The sequence below is a fragment of the Pteronotus mesoamericanus genome, unplaced genomic scaffold (genome assembly GCF_021234165.1).
Source record: "Pteronotus mesoamericanus isolate MK-2021 breed Mesoamerican mustached bat unplaced genomic scaffold, CSHL_Meso_final contig_84, whole genome shotgun sequence".
NCBI classification, from domain to species: Eukaryota; Metazoa; Chordata; class Mammalia; order Chiroptera; family Mormoopidae; genus Pteronotus; species Pteronotus mesoamericanus.
This window is the reverse complement of record NW_026555267.1, coordinates 7,061,390-7,073,485: the sequence shown is the minus strand read 5'-3', so window position 1 is coordinate 7,073,485 and position 12,096 is coordinate 7,061,390.

The following is a 12,096-nucleotide window of genomic DNA, read 5'->3' as shown; positions in this document are numbered from 1 at the left end:
TACCGTTTGACCCCTTTTGGGTCTATAAATCTCCCCCTCGGCTGGTCTGACTCTGGCAGATTACTGGATAATCTCCCTGGGTCCTCTAAAAGTACGGGGGGGCAGGCATGTGCTTCTTATTAGTTCTGTTCTGATTGGTTCAGGGCTGAAGAGTGACCAAGGTTTTGCATCAATCTGGACTCCAGCTTTTCTTGGTTGCCCACTTTTGGGCAATCTAAGGCCCACGTAATTCCCAAGAAAGAAATGGAGGGAAGGTCAAGGGCTTTGCTTTGGATCTGTGTAATCTAGCCCTCTCCGTGGGCCAGCCCTTCAGAGGTTGGCTAGTTAGCTTTCCAAGACAGTAGCACTTGACCCAGATCTTGGCCCTGGACCACGAGGGTCAAGTATACTTCACTTTATAAAAACTTCCTTTTCATGGTAAAGGAATGGATGTTCACTTCAGATTCTCTATCACCACTGACTTGCATCATAATTTCAGCAATTTCTTCATCCCTGATTATCTTGTTTCAGATGGCATCCCACTTCCCTCCCAACAGCTAAAAATCCCTTTGAAGAGTGCATATATAAGAAAATCACTATTTTTACTGGAGTAAATTCCTTCTGACATATGTAAGTGCCAACCGCGCAAAAAGAATCCTCTAGGGTGTTTTGGTAAATTCCCATTGTTTATGGGGTTTTCTCAAGGTGCGACCCACCCGCGTTTGTCTGCATCACCCATTACCTGGATGCCACTTTTTCCTAAAGGCATCTCTAAAGAGCCTGAAAGAACTACTAGGCTAAAGGTGGACCAGAAGAAAATTTGAGGACCAAGTTTTCTTCTGCAGGTGAGCTATTCCTTTGTCATGGCAGCTAAAAAGGACGAGGAGACCAATGCCCTTCCAGTGAGTGACTGGCCCAGCAGCTCTGCCTGGCAGTACCCAGGTCCAACACTGGGAGCAGGTGTATCATTTCTAGAGGTTGCTCACAGAGAGGGGAGGCAGCCTCAGAGACTGGGACTGGAAGCCAAGTCTTTTGTCAGTCGTAGGTGCAATTGGGGGCCACTAAAGCCACAGTCCCTACAGCGTCAGCCTAAATCCACTCAGATCTGGCTTGAAGAAGCCTGGATCCCCAAGGTCCCCTGCTCATGAGCCGAGAAACTCCTAGCTTTGTAAATGGTGGGTAAAGAACCAGAGAGAAATCACCTTTGTTTATGAGAGGAGGGGTAGAAGGGGAAGGAGGAACTTGGAAGTTGGGAAGAGGCCCAGGAAAGGAGGAGATTTTGGAGAAAATGTCCTTGTGCTTCCTGTGGTGTATGTAGCCCCATGCTGATGCCCTTCCCTCTCCACGCATCTGCCCTGGGCTGGGCATGATTACTCCGAGGACCCTAGGCTGCTAGTTCAAACCAGCTGTAATAATTTCAGCTTTAGTTAATGTGCAGAAGAAAAGATGTGTCCTTCTTAGCCAGAAAGAGAATAAAATCAGTGGCTGAAAAAACAGGCAAGATTCAAGTGATTAGTAGAGAATTGCCCCTCCAGTGGCGACCCATAAACCCCTTCCAGCCGCAGAGGTATGGCTCCCCACTCCTGGATTCGCAGAACTTTATCCCACAAAAGTAGGCCCTCACTCCAGGGTGGTCTGTCTCACACAAGGCAAGTTCTGCCACACTGTCAACACCAGAAGCTGTGTGGCTGTCAAGGATCTCTGAGACAGAAAAATGGTTCAAGGAGCAAGTTGGGGAAAGAGAAAGGAGACAACAGGGCCTTTGTATATGCTGTTTCCTAAGCCTAGAATGGCCTGCCCATAAGAAACCCTCCAACATTTTCTCTGTTGTGAACCCCTAGATGTCCTGCGAAGCTCAATTTAAAGGTGAATCCTTTATGCCCTGACTGTTGTGGCTCAGCTGGTTGGAGCAACACCCTGCAAAGTGAAAGGTCGCCAGTTCAATTCCTGGTCAGGGCACACGCCTGTGTGCAGATTCAATCCCCAGTCAGGGTTCACGCGAGGGGCAACTGATTGATGATTCTCTCTCACATCGATGTTTCCCTCTTTTTCTCCCTCCCTTCCTCTCTAAAAGTAAATAAATAAAATCTTTTAAAATAAATAAATATTGTCTCTGCCTACCCCCACCACTTTCCCTTGCCCCCTCCCTACTTTCAAATGTATTTGAAAAAAATAAATAAAAGAATTAAAAACAAAAAAATAAATAAAATAAATAAATATTGATCCCTCTGAAACTCCCTGTAACCTTAGGCAGTTAGTTGATTCCTCCTTGTTGTACAAATAAAGTGGAGGTAATCCAGCACCACCTCCCAGACGGAAGGCTAGTTCCTAAGTTTGACTATGCTGGTTCCAAATGTTTTGCCATAGCCCCTAAATCTCTGGTTCCAAATTAATGGGGCTAGGGCAGCCTGTGGTTTTCACTGACTTTCCTTCAGGTAGCCTGAAATAGAAGGAGGAACAAAGCACCAAGGCCAGAAATAGCAGCAACAGGCCAGTGAGGCCCCCAGAGGACACAGAACAGGGCAAGACCTGGTAGAAAGTCCAGCCAGCCACTGGGTGCTGTGATACAGGGTTGCAATCAAGAGCAGAGGCTTGGAATCCACCAGGCCCGGGTGTAAATCCAGGCTGTGTCACTTGGATAAATAACCTCTCTGGCCTGTTTCCTTGGCCGTAAAATAAGGATGATAGTTCCAACTTAGTAAAGTTTTTGAGGATCTAATTCATATAAAGTGCTTAGCATAGAGCCTAGTATGGAGAAAGGAGTCACAGATTCAATGTACCCTACCTCCACCTGGCACTCCTATTTCCTGCCTCAGTAAGGACAACATCCTTTGGCTCAGAGGCACCAACTCCATTCTCTGAAAGTCCTGCAAAGGAACAGAATGCCTTCCTGCATGGCTTCCCCACCTCAGGCTGAGATTTTGAGGATGGACATCCAGCATGGGAGCCAGAGCCTCAGGGAATGAGAAAGTTAGATCTCAAAAACAGCTGGTCAGAGATGTGGCAGGAAGGGTTCAGCTTAGACCCAGGGAAGAATTGCCAGGCTGGGAGACCTGGGAAGTATGTCATGATATGTGCCTATCTGGGGGTGGTGCACCCTGCTTCAGACAAGTAGTTCCATCCAGCTTCATTCCCCTATCGTGCGCTATATCCAGAGAAGGTGCCTGTACTGCTTCCCTCTGCAATCAATCACACGTCTCAGAAAGTTAGTTCGTAGAGTTCGCTGCAAACCTGGCACAGGCCTCACCGCCTGCCTTCCCAAGAGGACAGGGAGCGCCACCACCTACCCAGGCCAGATGGGGAGGAGAAGCCTGACATCTTTCTCAGACTTGCTCGCTCTTGCAGTCAATTCTCATCAGCTCCACTTGCTCTCCCGACAGCGCCCTGGACTCCAGCTCCTGAGAGAGGGGCCCCGTAGAACGCGCAGCAAGCATGGGTTGTGCCAGGACTGGGTCAGTCAACATCTTGTGGTACCCTAGCATCACTACTGCCAGGCCTAGCATCCGAGGCCATCCGCCCTTTAGCCTAATCTACTGTACTTTGCGGGCCTCCTGTCCGCGATTTCCCCCAGGGTAGGCTCGAGTTAGGGCTGGGCTTGGGAGGAGAGGAGGCAAACCGACAACTCTGGGCGTGTCGGCCCCGCCCCGGCTAGAGCATTGCCGCGCTGTGATTGGTTGATATACCCTGTGTTCTGATTGGTCGGGTAGCATTCTGCTGAAGTTTCCACCTCCAGAGCAGATTCACTTTCTAGACTCTGAACAATGTTTGGACGCATTCTATTTAAATAGGGAAAATTCAGTTCTGTGGTTTCCACAGCTGACGTGCCCCCGAATGCAGTGTTGGTCCTGTGAAGGAAGGGCGAATCTGTCCGCCTATTGTATCCTATAAACAAACCACACCTGTGCGGGTAAATGGGGAGAGGCTTGAGGGAAGCTGTTGGGGTCCGTGCTTTGCATTCCCGGGGGAGGTCACAGTCTATCCTCGGTTGCCTTTCATAAGGCCCACTTTTGCTAGAACCTGTCCTTTCTATCATCTTACATTTTCACATTTCCATGCCTTTGGTCATACCGTTCCATATGCTAGGAATGCTTCTTTAAAAAAAAAAAAAATGTGGTTAAATACTCCTACTCAGTAGGATCCTCTGAGAAAAAGCTGATAGCAAGGTGTGGGCAGGAAAAAACACAAAGTGAGCCTGGAATATTTTTGAAAACTTTTTATTTGGAAATAATTGCAAAATCACAAAAAGTTGCAAAAATGAAAGTTATGCAAGAAACACCTATATACTCTTTACCCAGATTCACCTGTTGTTAACATTTTATTCCTTCTTTAATCACATATGTGCTCTCCTCTAATTTTTTTTTCCTGAACCATTTCAGCGTTTCCTACATCATGGCCTTATCTCTAAATACGTCTGTATTTCCTAAAAATAATGATATGTTCTTACATCACAGGCCAGTTATGACATTTATACATTTACATTTGTATGATATCAATAGTTTTATTTACTCTAACAGCATATTCTAATTTTGTGAGTTGATCTAATTATGTCCTTGATAGTATTTTCTCCCTTTGACTATATGGTCTAGCAGTGCATTTAGTTTACATGTCTCTTTAGTCTCCTGAAATATTCACATAGCTGGTTTTTTAAAAATTAAAATTACAGACCCCTGTCTTTAAGAAAAAAATAGAATATTCCTCATTTTGTGTTTGTCTGATGTTTCCCCATGATTAAATTGAGATTATGCATTCTCAGCTGGAAAACTGCTGAGGCAATGTGTTTGCAGGCTATCCTATCTGGAGGCACATGATCTCTCCCTATCCCTCGAAAACAATGCTAATTTAGATCACCCCGTCTAGGTGTTGCCCAGTTTCTCTATTGTATAATTACTCCACCCCCGTTCTCCTTGCAACTAATAAAAAGTCTGTGGGGAAAACACTTTAAGACTATTCAAATATCCTATTCCTCATCAAAATTTCCCTCTAGATTTAGGATCCGTTAGTGGTCTGATACAATCTTTACCGTGATGGTGGAAAGGTCCCTTTGTACAAGAAATTAAGGGTAGGAATGTATCGAAGAAAATGGGAGTGTATCAAAAGAACACAGGAGCTAGCAAGTGGCCAAATCTGGAACAATCTAAGCATCAAAAGAAATCATGATAATGACAAATTATAAACTATTGAAGGAAAGTAATAATCCATGAATACATAAATAAATGAATTACTGTATTTTCCTGCTCATTTAAATCTCCTTTCAGCCTTCCAGTGAACCAGTCCCACAGTGGTAACCAGGCCCTCTATGCTGTTGTACTGACTGTGCCTCAACTCTGACCAGCCACCATCATGTGATACTTCCCTGACTAGGGAAAGGGCTGAACTGAGCCCTGACTCTACCTCCACCAAGCCCCCAAAGCAGCAGGCCCTGCAGGCTCAAGTGTGAGACCCAGGGCTGAGGGTCTGGACCCTGGGAACCCAGTCTTGTCAGAGCCTCAGCACCCTCTTGTCTCAATGGGCGCAGTCCTGCCTCAGGGAGAGGTTTCTGTTTTCTCTTTTAAAAACACACCCAGAATGTGAAGTCTCCTTCAAAGACATCACTCAGTCCTCTAGGTTCCTCTGCCCACCATCCTTATCCTAGAACTGGCTGTGATGCAATCCCAGAGATGTTCTTCTGCCAAAGAATAAGACATTTTTGCCATTTCCAATAGTGCCCCGAGCCCTGCTCAGGGGCTAGGCCAATGAGGTCATGTCGGCTTCCTCTCCTTCCTTCCCTCCCAGCAGGAAGGAACCCACCCAGGATCCCCAAGTCCACAGGCTTCTCCGCCTGTGCTGCTGCTGCTCCCCAAGTCACACTTAGGAATCTCCATCCTACCCTACCCCCAACCTCCTCCACTGATCTTCATTCCCGAAAGAAACAGATCTGAACATCTGGACTGAATTAATTTCAGGTAAGCCTCCTTGGAATGATAAAAATGACGATAAGTAAAACAGGCATCATTTATTGAGTGTATTAGAGTAAAAAGGAGCAGACAATGCAGCCAAACCACCTGAGTTCCTATCCTGGCTCTGCAAAGAAACTTGGGCAAGGTACTTAATCTCTCTGTGCCTCAGTTTCCTCACCTGTAGACAGGGCCTTGTGGTGATACCCACTGCAGGGTCATTGAGGAGAAAATGAGTTAACAATGTAAATATTAACTGGCATGTTGTAAGCATTGTGTATTTGCTTTTATAATTATTGCAATTGTGATCTCCAGGGTAGTGAAGCGATGGGCTCTAGAATCATGGGCTGGGTTTGTGTCCTGTTTCTACCACTTATTGTTGGAACTTCGGCAAGATTTTTGACCCTTCTGTGTCTCAGTTTCCACATCTGTAAAACAGAAATGGTAATAATGTTTGACTCTTCAGGCTTTTCTGAAAATTACATGAAATAAAATGTGCAAAAGTGCATAAAACAGGGAGAGATACATTGTAAATGTTCAAGAAACTTTATCACTTACTGTTATTATTTTTTATCTTATGAGGAGAAAGGTAATATTCTTATCATTTTACACATGAGGAAATGGAAACTCAGAGAGGTTCAGTAACTCACCCAAGGTCACCCAGCTTGAAGTGGGTATGGCAGGGATTTAGTTGTCCCTTGGTCTGACTGGCACTTAGCCACTACCCTATACTTTCAGGCTGAGGAACTAAACTCTGTTGATCTAAGCTGAGATTTGAACCTCTAAACCTCTGAGAATTATTTGTAGCAAATGCTTAACGCCAGGCTGCTTTTGCCAGGAGCTGGTCAGGTGCAGGAGTGGAAGACCTTACTGCCTCAACTCTTGGTGTTGCCAGGAAGATCAAAATCAATGTTTATATTCTGTTTTGAAATGCAGGCCGGAGCCTGTAGCACAGCCCTTCTCCGTAGATTCCGTAGTGCGGTGCTGCAAGCCATTCATTCACTGCCACAGCCCCTCACCTTCCCAGCCTCATCTTGCTGACACCTCCCACCTCCCTGTCGCCCTCCGCCCTGCACTCTGGCCACGGTGGATATTGACACACATCCAAATGTGCCTTAGCTTATGCTGTGGCCAGATGGGAATGCCCTTAACCCTGGTTAAAAGGGCTCAACTCTCAAGGCCCAGTTCAAAAGCCAGCTGTTCAAAGATGCCCTCTCTGACCTCTCCCCCACGAGAACGAACCGCTTCGACTTCGTGCAGCTCCGGAGCCCTCTGCTCGCACCTGGATTTTAGTAAGCGTCACACACTGCCTTGTATTCCTCACTAGCTGCTCCACATCTCCCCTCCTCTTAGACTCAGGGGATGAAGAGGGGTACATATGGTTCATTTTTGGGGGTGGTCATGGAACTGGGTTAAAATAGCCTAAGTTAAGCATAATTATGGTGGAAAGTCAGTTATGTTTAACTTCCAATCATACTGATCTTGAAGGCTAAATATAGGTACACATCAATATATAAATACCTTTTAAAGGAATGTATGTTCAATGGAAGAAATTTGGAAAATCTGGAGAAAGTACTAATAACAAAGTAAAAGTTACCTATAAAACCCTCATCTAACAATTGTTAACATGTTGGCATATTTTCTTCTATGTTTATAACTAAATAAAAATAAATTGGCTCATATTGCATACACTGGTTTGTAGTCTCCCTTTCCTGTAACGTATCATAACATTTTTATAGGCCTTAAATATTCTTTAAAAGCAATTTTATGGTTACATGGAATTCCATTTGTTTATGCTTCCTCTCTACCTCACCACCTTGCACAGGACAAGCTGGCAGCCTGTGTACGGAGGGCAGAACCCCTGGAGCCTCACAAACTACTACCAGTGAAGGGAAGACATGTGGTTTTGGGGAGGGCAAACCAGACACATCGTGCCCACCTGTCAGAAGTCAGCCCTTCGGCAAATATTTACTCACTCGGGCCTGCCAGACCTTGGGCCGGGAGGCTCAGGCGCTGAGACGGAAGGCAGCCCCTACCTCCCTGGAACTCGCACAGAGACCAGCCACAATACCACGTGCTACAGAGAGGCTGGCAGGATGGACAGAAGGACTGCAAGGGAGCCATTTGTTATGCAAGAGAAGGAAGGTCCACAGGGAATGGCACAGGCATGACCTTGGTCCTGGCACACGGGGCAAGGGGCGGGGTCCCGGGAAGCCTTCTCTAAACTGGGACTGAGATTGGCAACCCCACAGGCACCCATCTCGTTACATCGCAGAAGGGGGTCGTTTCCCCATTTCTGGTGGGGGCGGGGGTACTGCTTCCACCTTTCTCCCATGTTTTCTTGCAAAACCCCCAAGGGATGACGCCAATTCCTTCAAAGTTTCCTGAGTTTCTTCTTCAAGTTGGAGAAAGATGGAGAACGGAATAGGATTACCCAAATTATGTGGATGTTTACACCACTGTCTTTTCTACCCTGGGTCTTGTTAAGGTGCCTCTTGTGCCTGGAGGAGGGGAGAGGGTCTGCTGGGGGCTGGGACAAAGTGATTGGTTCCTAAGCTGCGGGCACAAGCTCTGGTGAACCACGGGCAGCCCTGCATTTGTCCTGGGCTAGGGAAATCCCAGAAGGGAAATGTCCTCTTTTCCCTGTGATCCAGCTGGAACCTGCTGGTTCCAAGCCTGAGCTCCGCAGCTCCCTATCAGCTTCATCCTCAGGTGGAGGCGAGACGTGGCAGACGCGCTCCTATCTCTGTGCTTAACATGCCCAGAGACCTCAGCTTCCCATGCACTGAGTGGGAACAACAAGTGGCCTTAGCTGCCCAGCTTGGGGTGGGCAGGTGGGGATAGCACAGGAAAGGACAGCGGCTGGATCATAGGTTAAGGGCAGGCGGGGAAGGGCCTCTGCAAACTGTTTAAATTTCATTCTCCAAGCAGTGCGGAGTCATCCACCTTTTCAACAGGAGAGAGATATACATTTCCCGTCTATGCTTTAGAAAAAGCTGCTGGTGTTGAGGAGGATGGAGTGAAAGGCAGGGGCCTGCTGGCCTGAACCAGGAACGAATGGAGACAGGGCAGAGTCCAGAGAAATTCTTGAAATAGAAAGCTCTGAGTTTATGTGGGGGCTTGAGTGGGGGAGAGAGAAGGGTGGTGGCATGTGAAATTGGTGGTGCGGGTGAGTGGGAGGTGCCCTTCTCCAGGACAGAGGTTTCTGGCAAAGAAGGATGTAGAGATGATAGATTCTAGCCTTGTCGTGCTGACAGTGAGGTGACCGTAGGACAGCCTGTCCAATGGCAGCCACACATTTCAGTCCGGAGACAGAGAGAGGGAACATGTGCAGGAATTAGTCCTCAAAACACTCCACCTGACAGTAGATGCAGTAATATTATCAATAGCAATACTAGCACTTACTGAACGTTTCACGTGCCAGTCACTGTTCCAGGCATTTCACATGTGTGGATTCGTTTAATTCTCACCGCAGTCTTTTGAGGTGGGCACTGTTGGGAGCCCCAAATACAGAAGAGGAAGCTGAGGGGCAGAGAGAGTTAGGTAACTGGCCCAAAGTTATGTGGCAGCTAAGTGGACCACTCAGGGGTTGGTACACGCTCCCGTCTATTCCCTCTGTGAGAACATCCTGAGAACTGTGACATTTATGGAAAGCTTAAGAGGACTGTACCCTGGAGAAGCCCCTGGAGCAGGCAGAGCTGAAGAAATGGAGTTGGAAACCAAGAGGGTCGCAGCCAAGCCTTGGCGAGGCAGGGTCGGAGGGAGGCCTTTCAAGGGGGTGTTAACTTCATCCAGGGCTATGAGGGGGCTAAGGAGTGGGGGGGGGGGGATGGGTTGAAAAGACTGCGAACCACTGGAGTGACAGAGAAGAAGGCCAGATTGTAGAAGACGGAGGATTAAATGGGGATTGAAGAAGCAGAGAGAGTATGCGTGGTTTCTTAGAGGAAGTAGATGAATGGGAAGTAGAAGAAAAAAAAACTAGGGCTATGGCCTGAGGGCAGGGGAGGGCTGGGGCAGAGTTTCTTAGAAGGGGGCATCCTGTAGTGTTCGTAAATTGCAAGCAGAGAGAGGGGGAGAAAGAACTGATAGAGTCTCCTGAAGCAGACAGGAGGGTTGGACTTGAAAGCAAAGGGGACATTTCATTCTCTGAGACAAGCAGAGACAATGGGGTGGGGGCGGGGGGCTGAACCAGGGCAGAAGCTGGGGAAATAAGGGACTGAAGAGAAGGAGGAACAAATAGAACTTGATAACCAATAGAATTCAGGGGAAGGGACTGAGATTTCCAGCTGCTAAGCCAAAGGATGACGAGGAGGCTTGGGGAAAAAAGGGCTCCAAGTTTGAGTTTGCTTTTAGCCTCTTTGCGGCAAGGCGCCTGAGGGGCCTGGGTGCATGAGGGCTGGAGTGCAGGAGGGAGGCCCGGCTGCGACCCCGGAGAACTCTCAGCTCAGAGGCAGCTGGGGGAATTAGGGAGGTTCCCCGGGTGTCTGAAAGGCAGGAAAGGGGTCTGAGGAAAGCTTCCAGGAAGACAGCTCTGAAAGGCAGAGTTCTTCAAGGAAGAGTGTCCATTACAGTGAGTAATTTCATTTGATGACTCTATCAATAATATATTCAATGTTTTAATGAGCACTCAGAGTGGAGTACAAACATGGACAGCTCCCTGTTTGTGGATGCTTTCTCCTGACCCCCAAAAGGCCAAGGTGACAGGGAAGATCTTGCAAGTAAGCAGAAAAGTGGCCGATGAACTGCACTGTGGGCACATGTGAGGTAACACATGTGGTAACATGATCTAGATAACCAACAGGGAGGATAAATCCCGAGCCCTCAGTCGCAGTTTCAGGTGAGGAGCCAGGAGTCGTCATGCAGGCATGGATGGGTCAGTCCCTCCAGATTAAGTATTTTTAACCTGGGGTTGATGGGATCACCTCCTGGGGCTTCAATCCCCACCCCCAATCGAATGTACCAACAAGTGAAGGAGCAGGGGAGAAGGGATGGGAGAGATGCCCCCGGCCCCGAGTCTGGGATCCAGTTCTGGAACTCTACTCAACATGCTAACCTAATGTGGGGCCTCCCCAAGGAGGGTGAGGTTCTGAGGTTTCTTCCCATCCCAGCTTCCCAATTTGCTGACGGAACTTACTCTTGACTGTAAACGATGGAAACATACAGTGTCTGGGTGCTTTGGTTTGTGGTTTTTACCATCAGATGTCTCTGTGGCGTAGCATGCTGATTTGTCTCAGCAGAGCTAGGGGACTCCAAGTCCTGGGAAGCAGAGGGGAGAGGGGCTCCTCCTTGAGGTATGGGCCCAGATGGGCCAGCGGGTCCCTAAGGTAGGCTTATCCAGGAGCAGGGCACAGACCCTTTGCAAGGGATCTGGGGGCAGAACTGGAACTGCATTCTGACCTTCATCCTCCACGGATCCCTTACGTAGTCCCTCTTTCAGGCAGGTGCTTGGTGATTGCCACCTGCCCCACCCTACCCTCCCCAAAGTGGAGTTTTAAACTAAACCGCATGGAAAAAGAATAGTCAAAGTTGATTTCCCATTTATTGAACAAGTTTTGCGGTGAATCTTCTCGGGTCTCAGAAGCCCCTGAAATGGCCAGGGATGTTGGGGAGGCGATGGGGAGATAGCAGGTGGTAGCTGATGTGTGAATGGGTAATGATCTCTTATGTCCTGATCGCCTTCCTACCACCTCCTCTGGCCCCAGCATTTTATTTTGTTTCCTTTCCTGAGCCCTACTCCCAGCCTCTCCGCAACCCCTCAGCTGTCCCAGGCCCCTTGTGTGGGTCCGCATTCCTAACCTTCTCGGGGCAGCCCTGCTTTTCCGTTCCCCTCGGAGCCGAGGTCTTCCCGTCCCACTCTGTCCCGGGTGAGCCGTCGCAGCGCCGCTCCCCGAGCCCGTAGGGGCAGGACGCCAGGCTCCTGGCTCTACCCGGGGTACCGAAGCTCCCCACTCATGCCCTCCAGCCCGCCAGCCGGGGATGGACGACCTGGCTGGGATTTTCCCGATCTCCACCCGGCGACCCCCAGCCCCCGCCACCACGTTCCTTTCCTGCGGTCGCCCCTCTCTTGAAAGGGGTCGGACGTCAGAGAGGGTCTGGGGGCGCCGCCGCCGGGCCCCCGCCCCGCCCGCAGCCCCGCTCCTCCCCGCGCGGCCCCACTTGCGGCCCCGCCGGCAGGCGCGCAAGG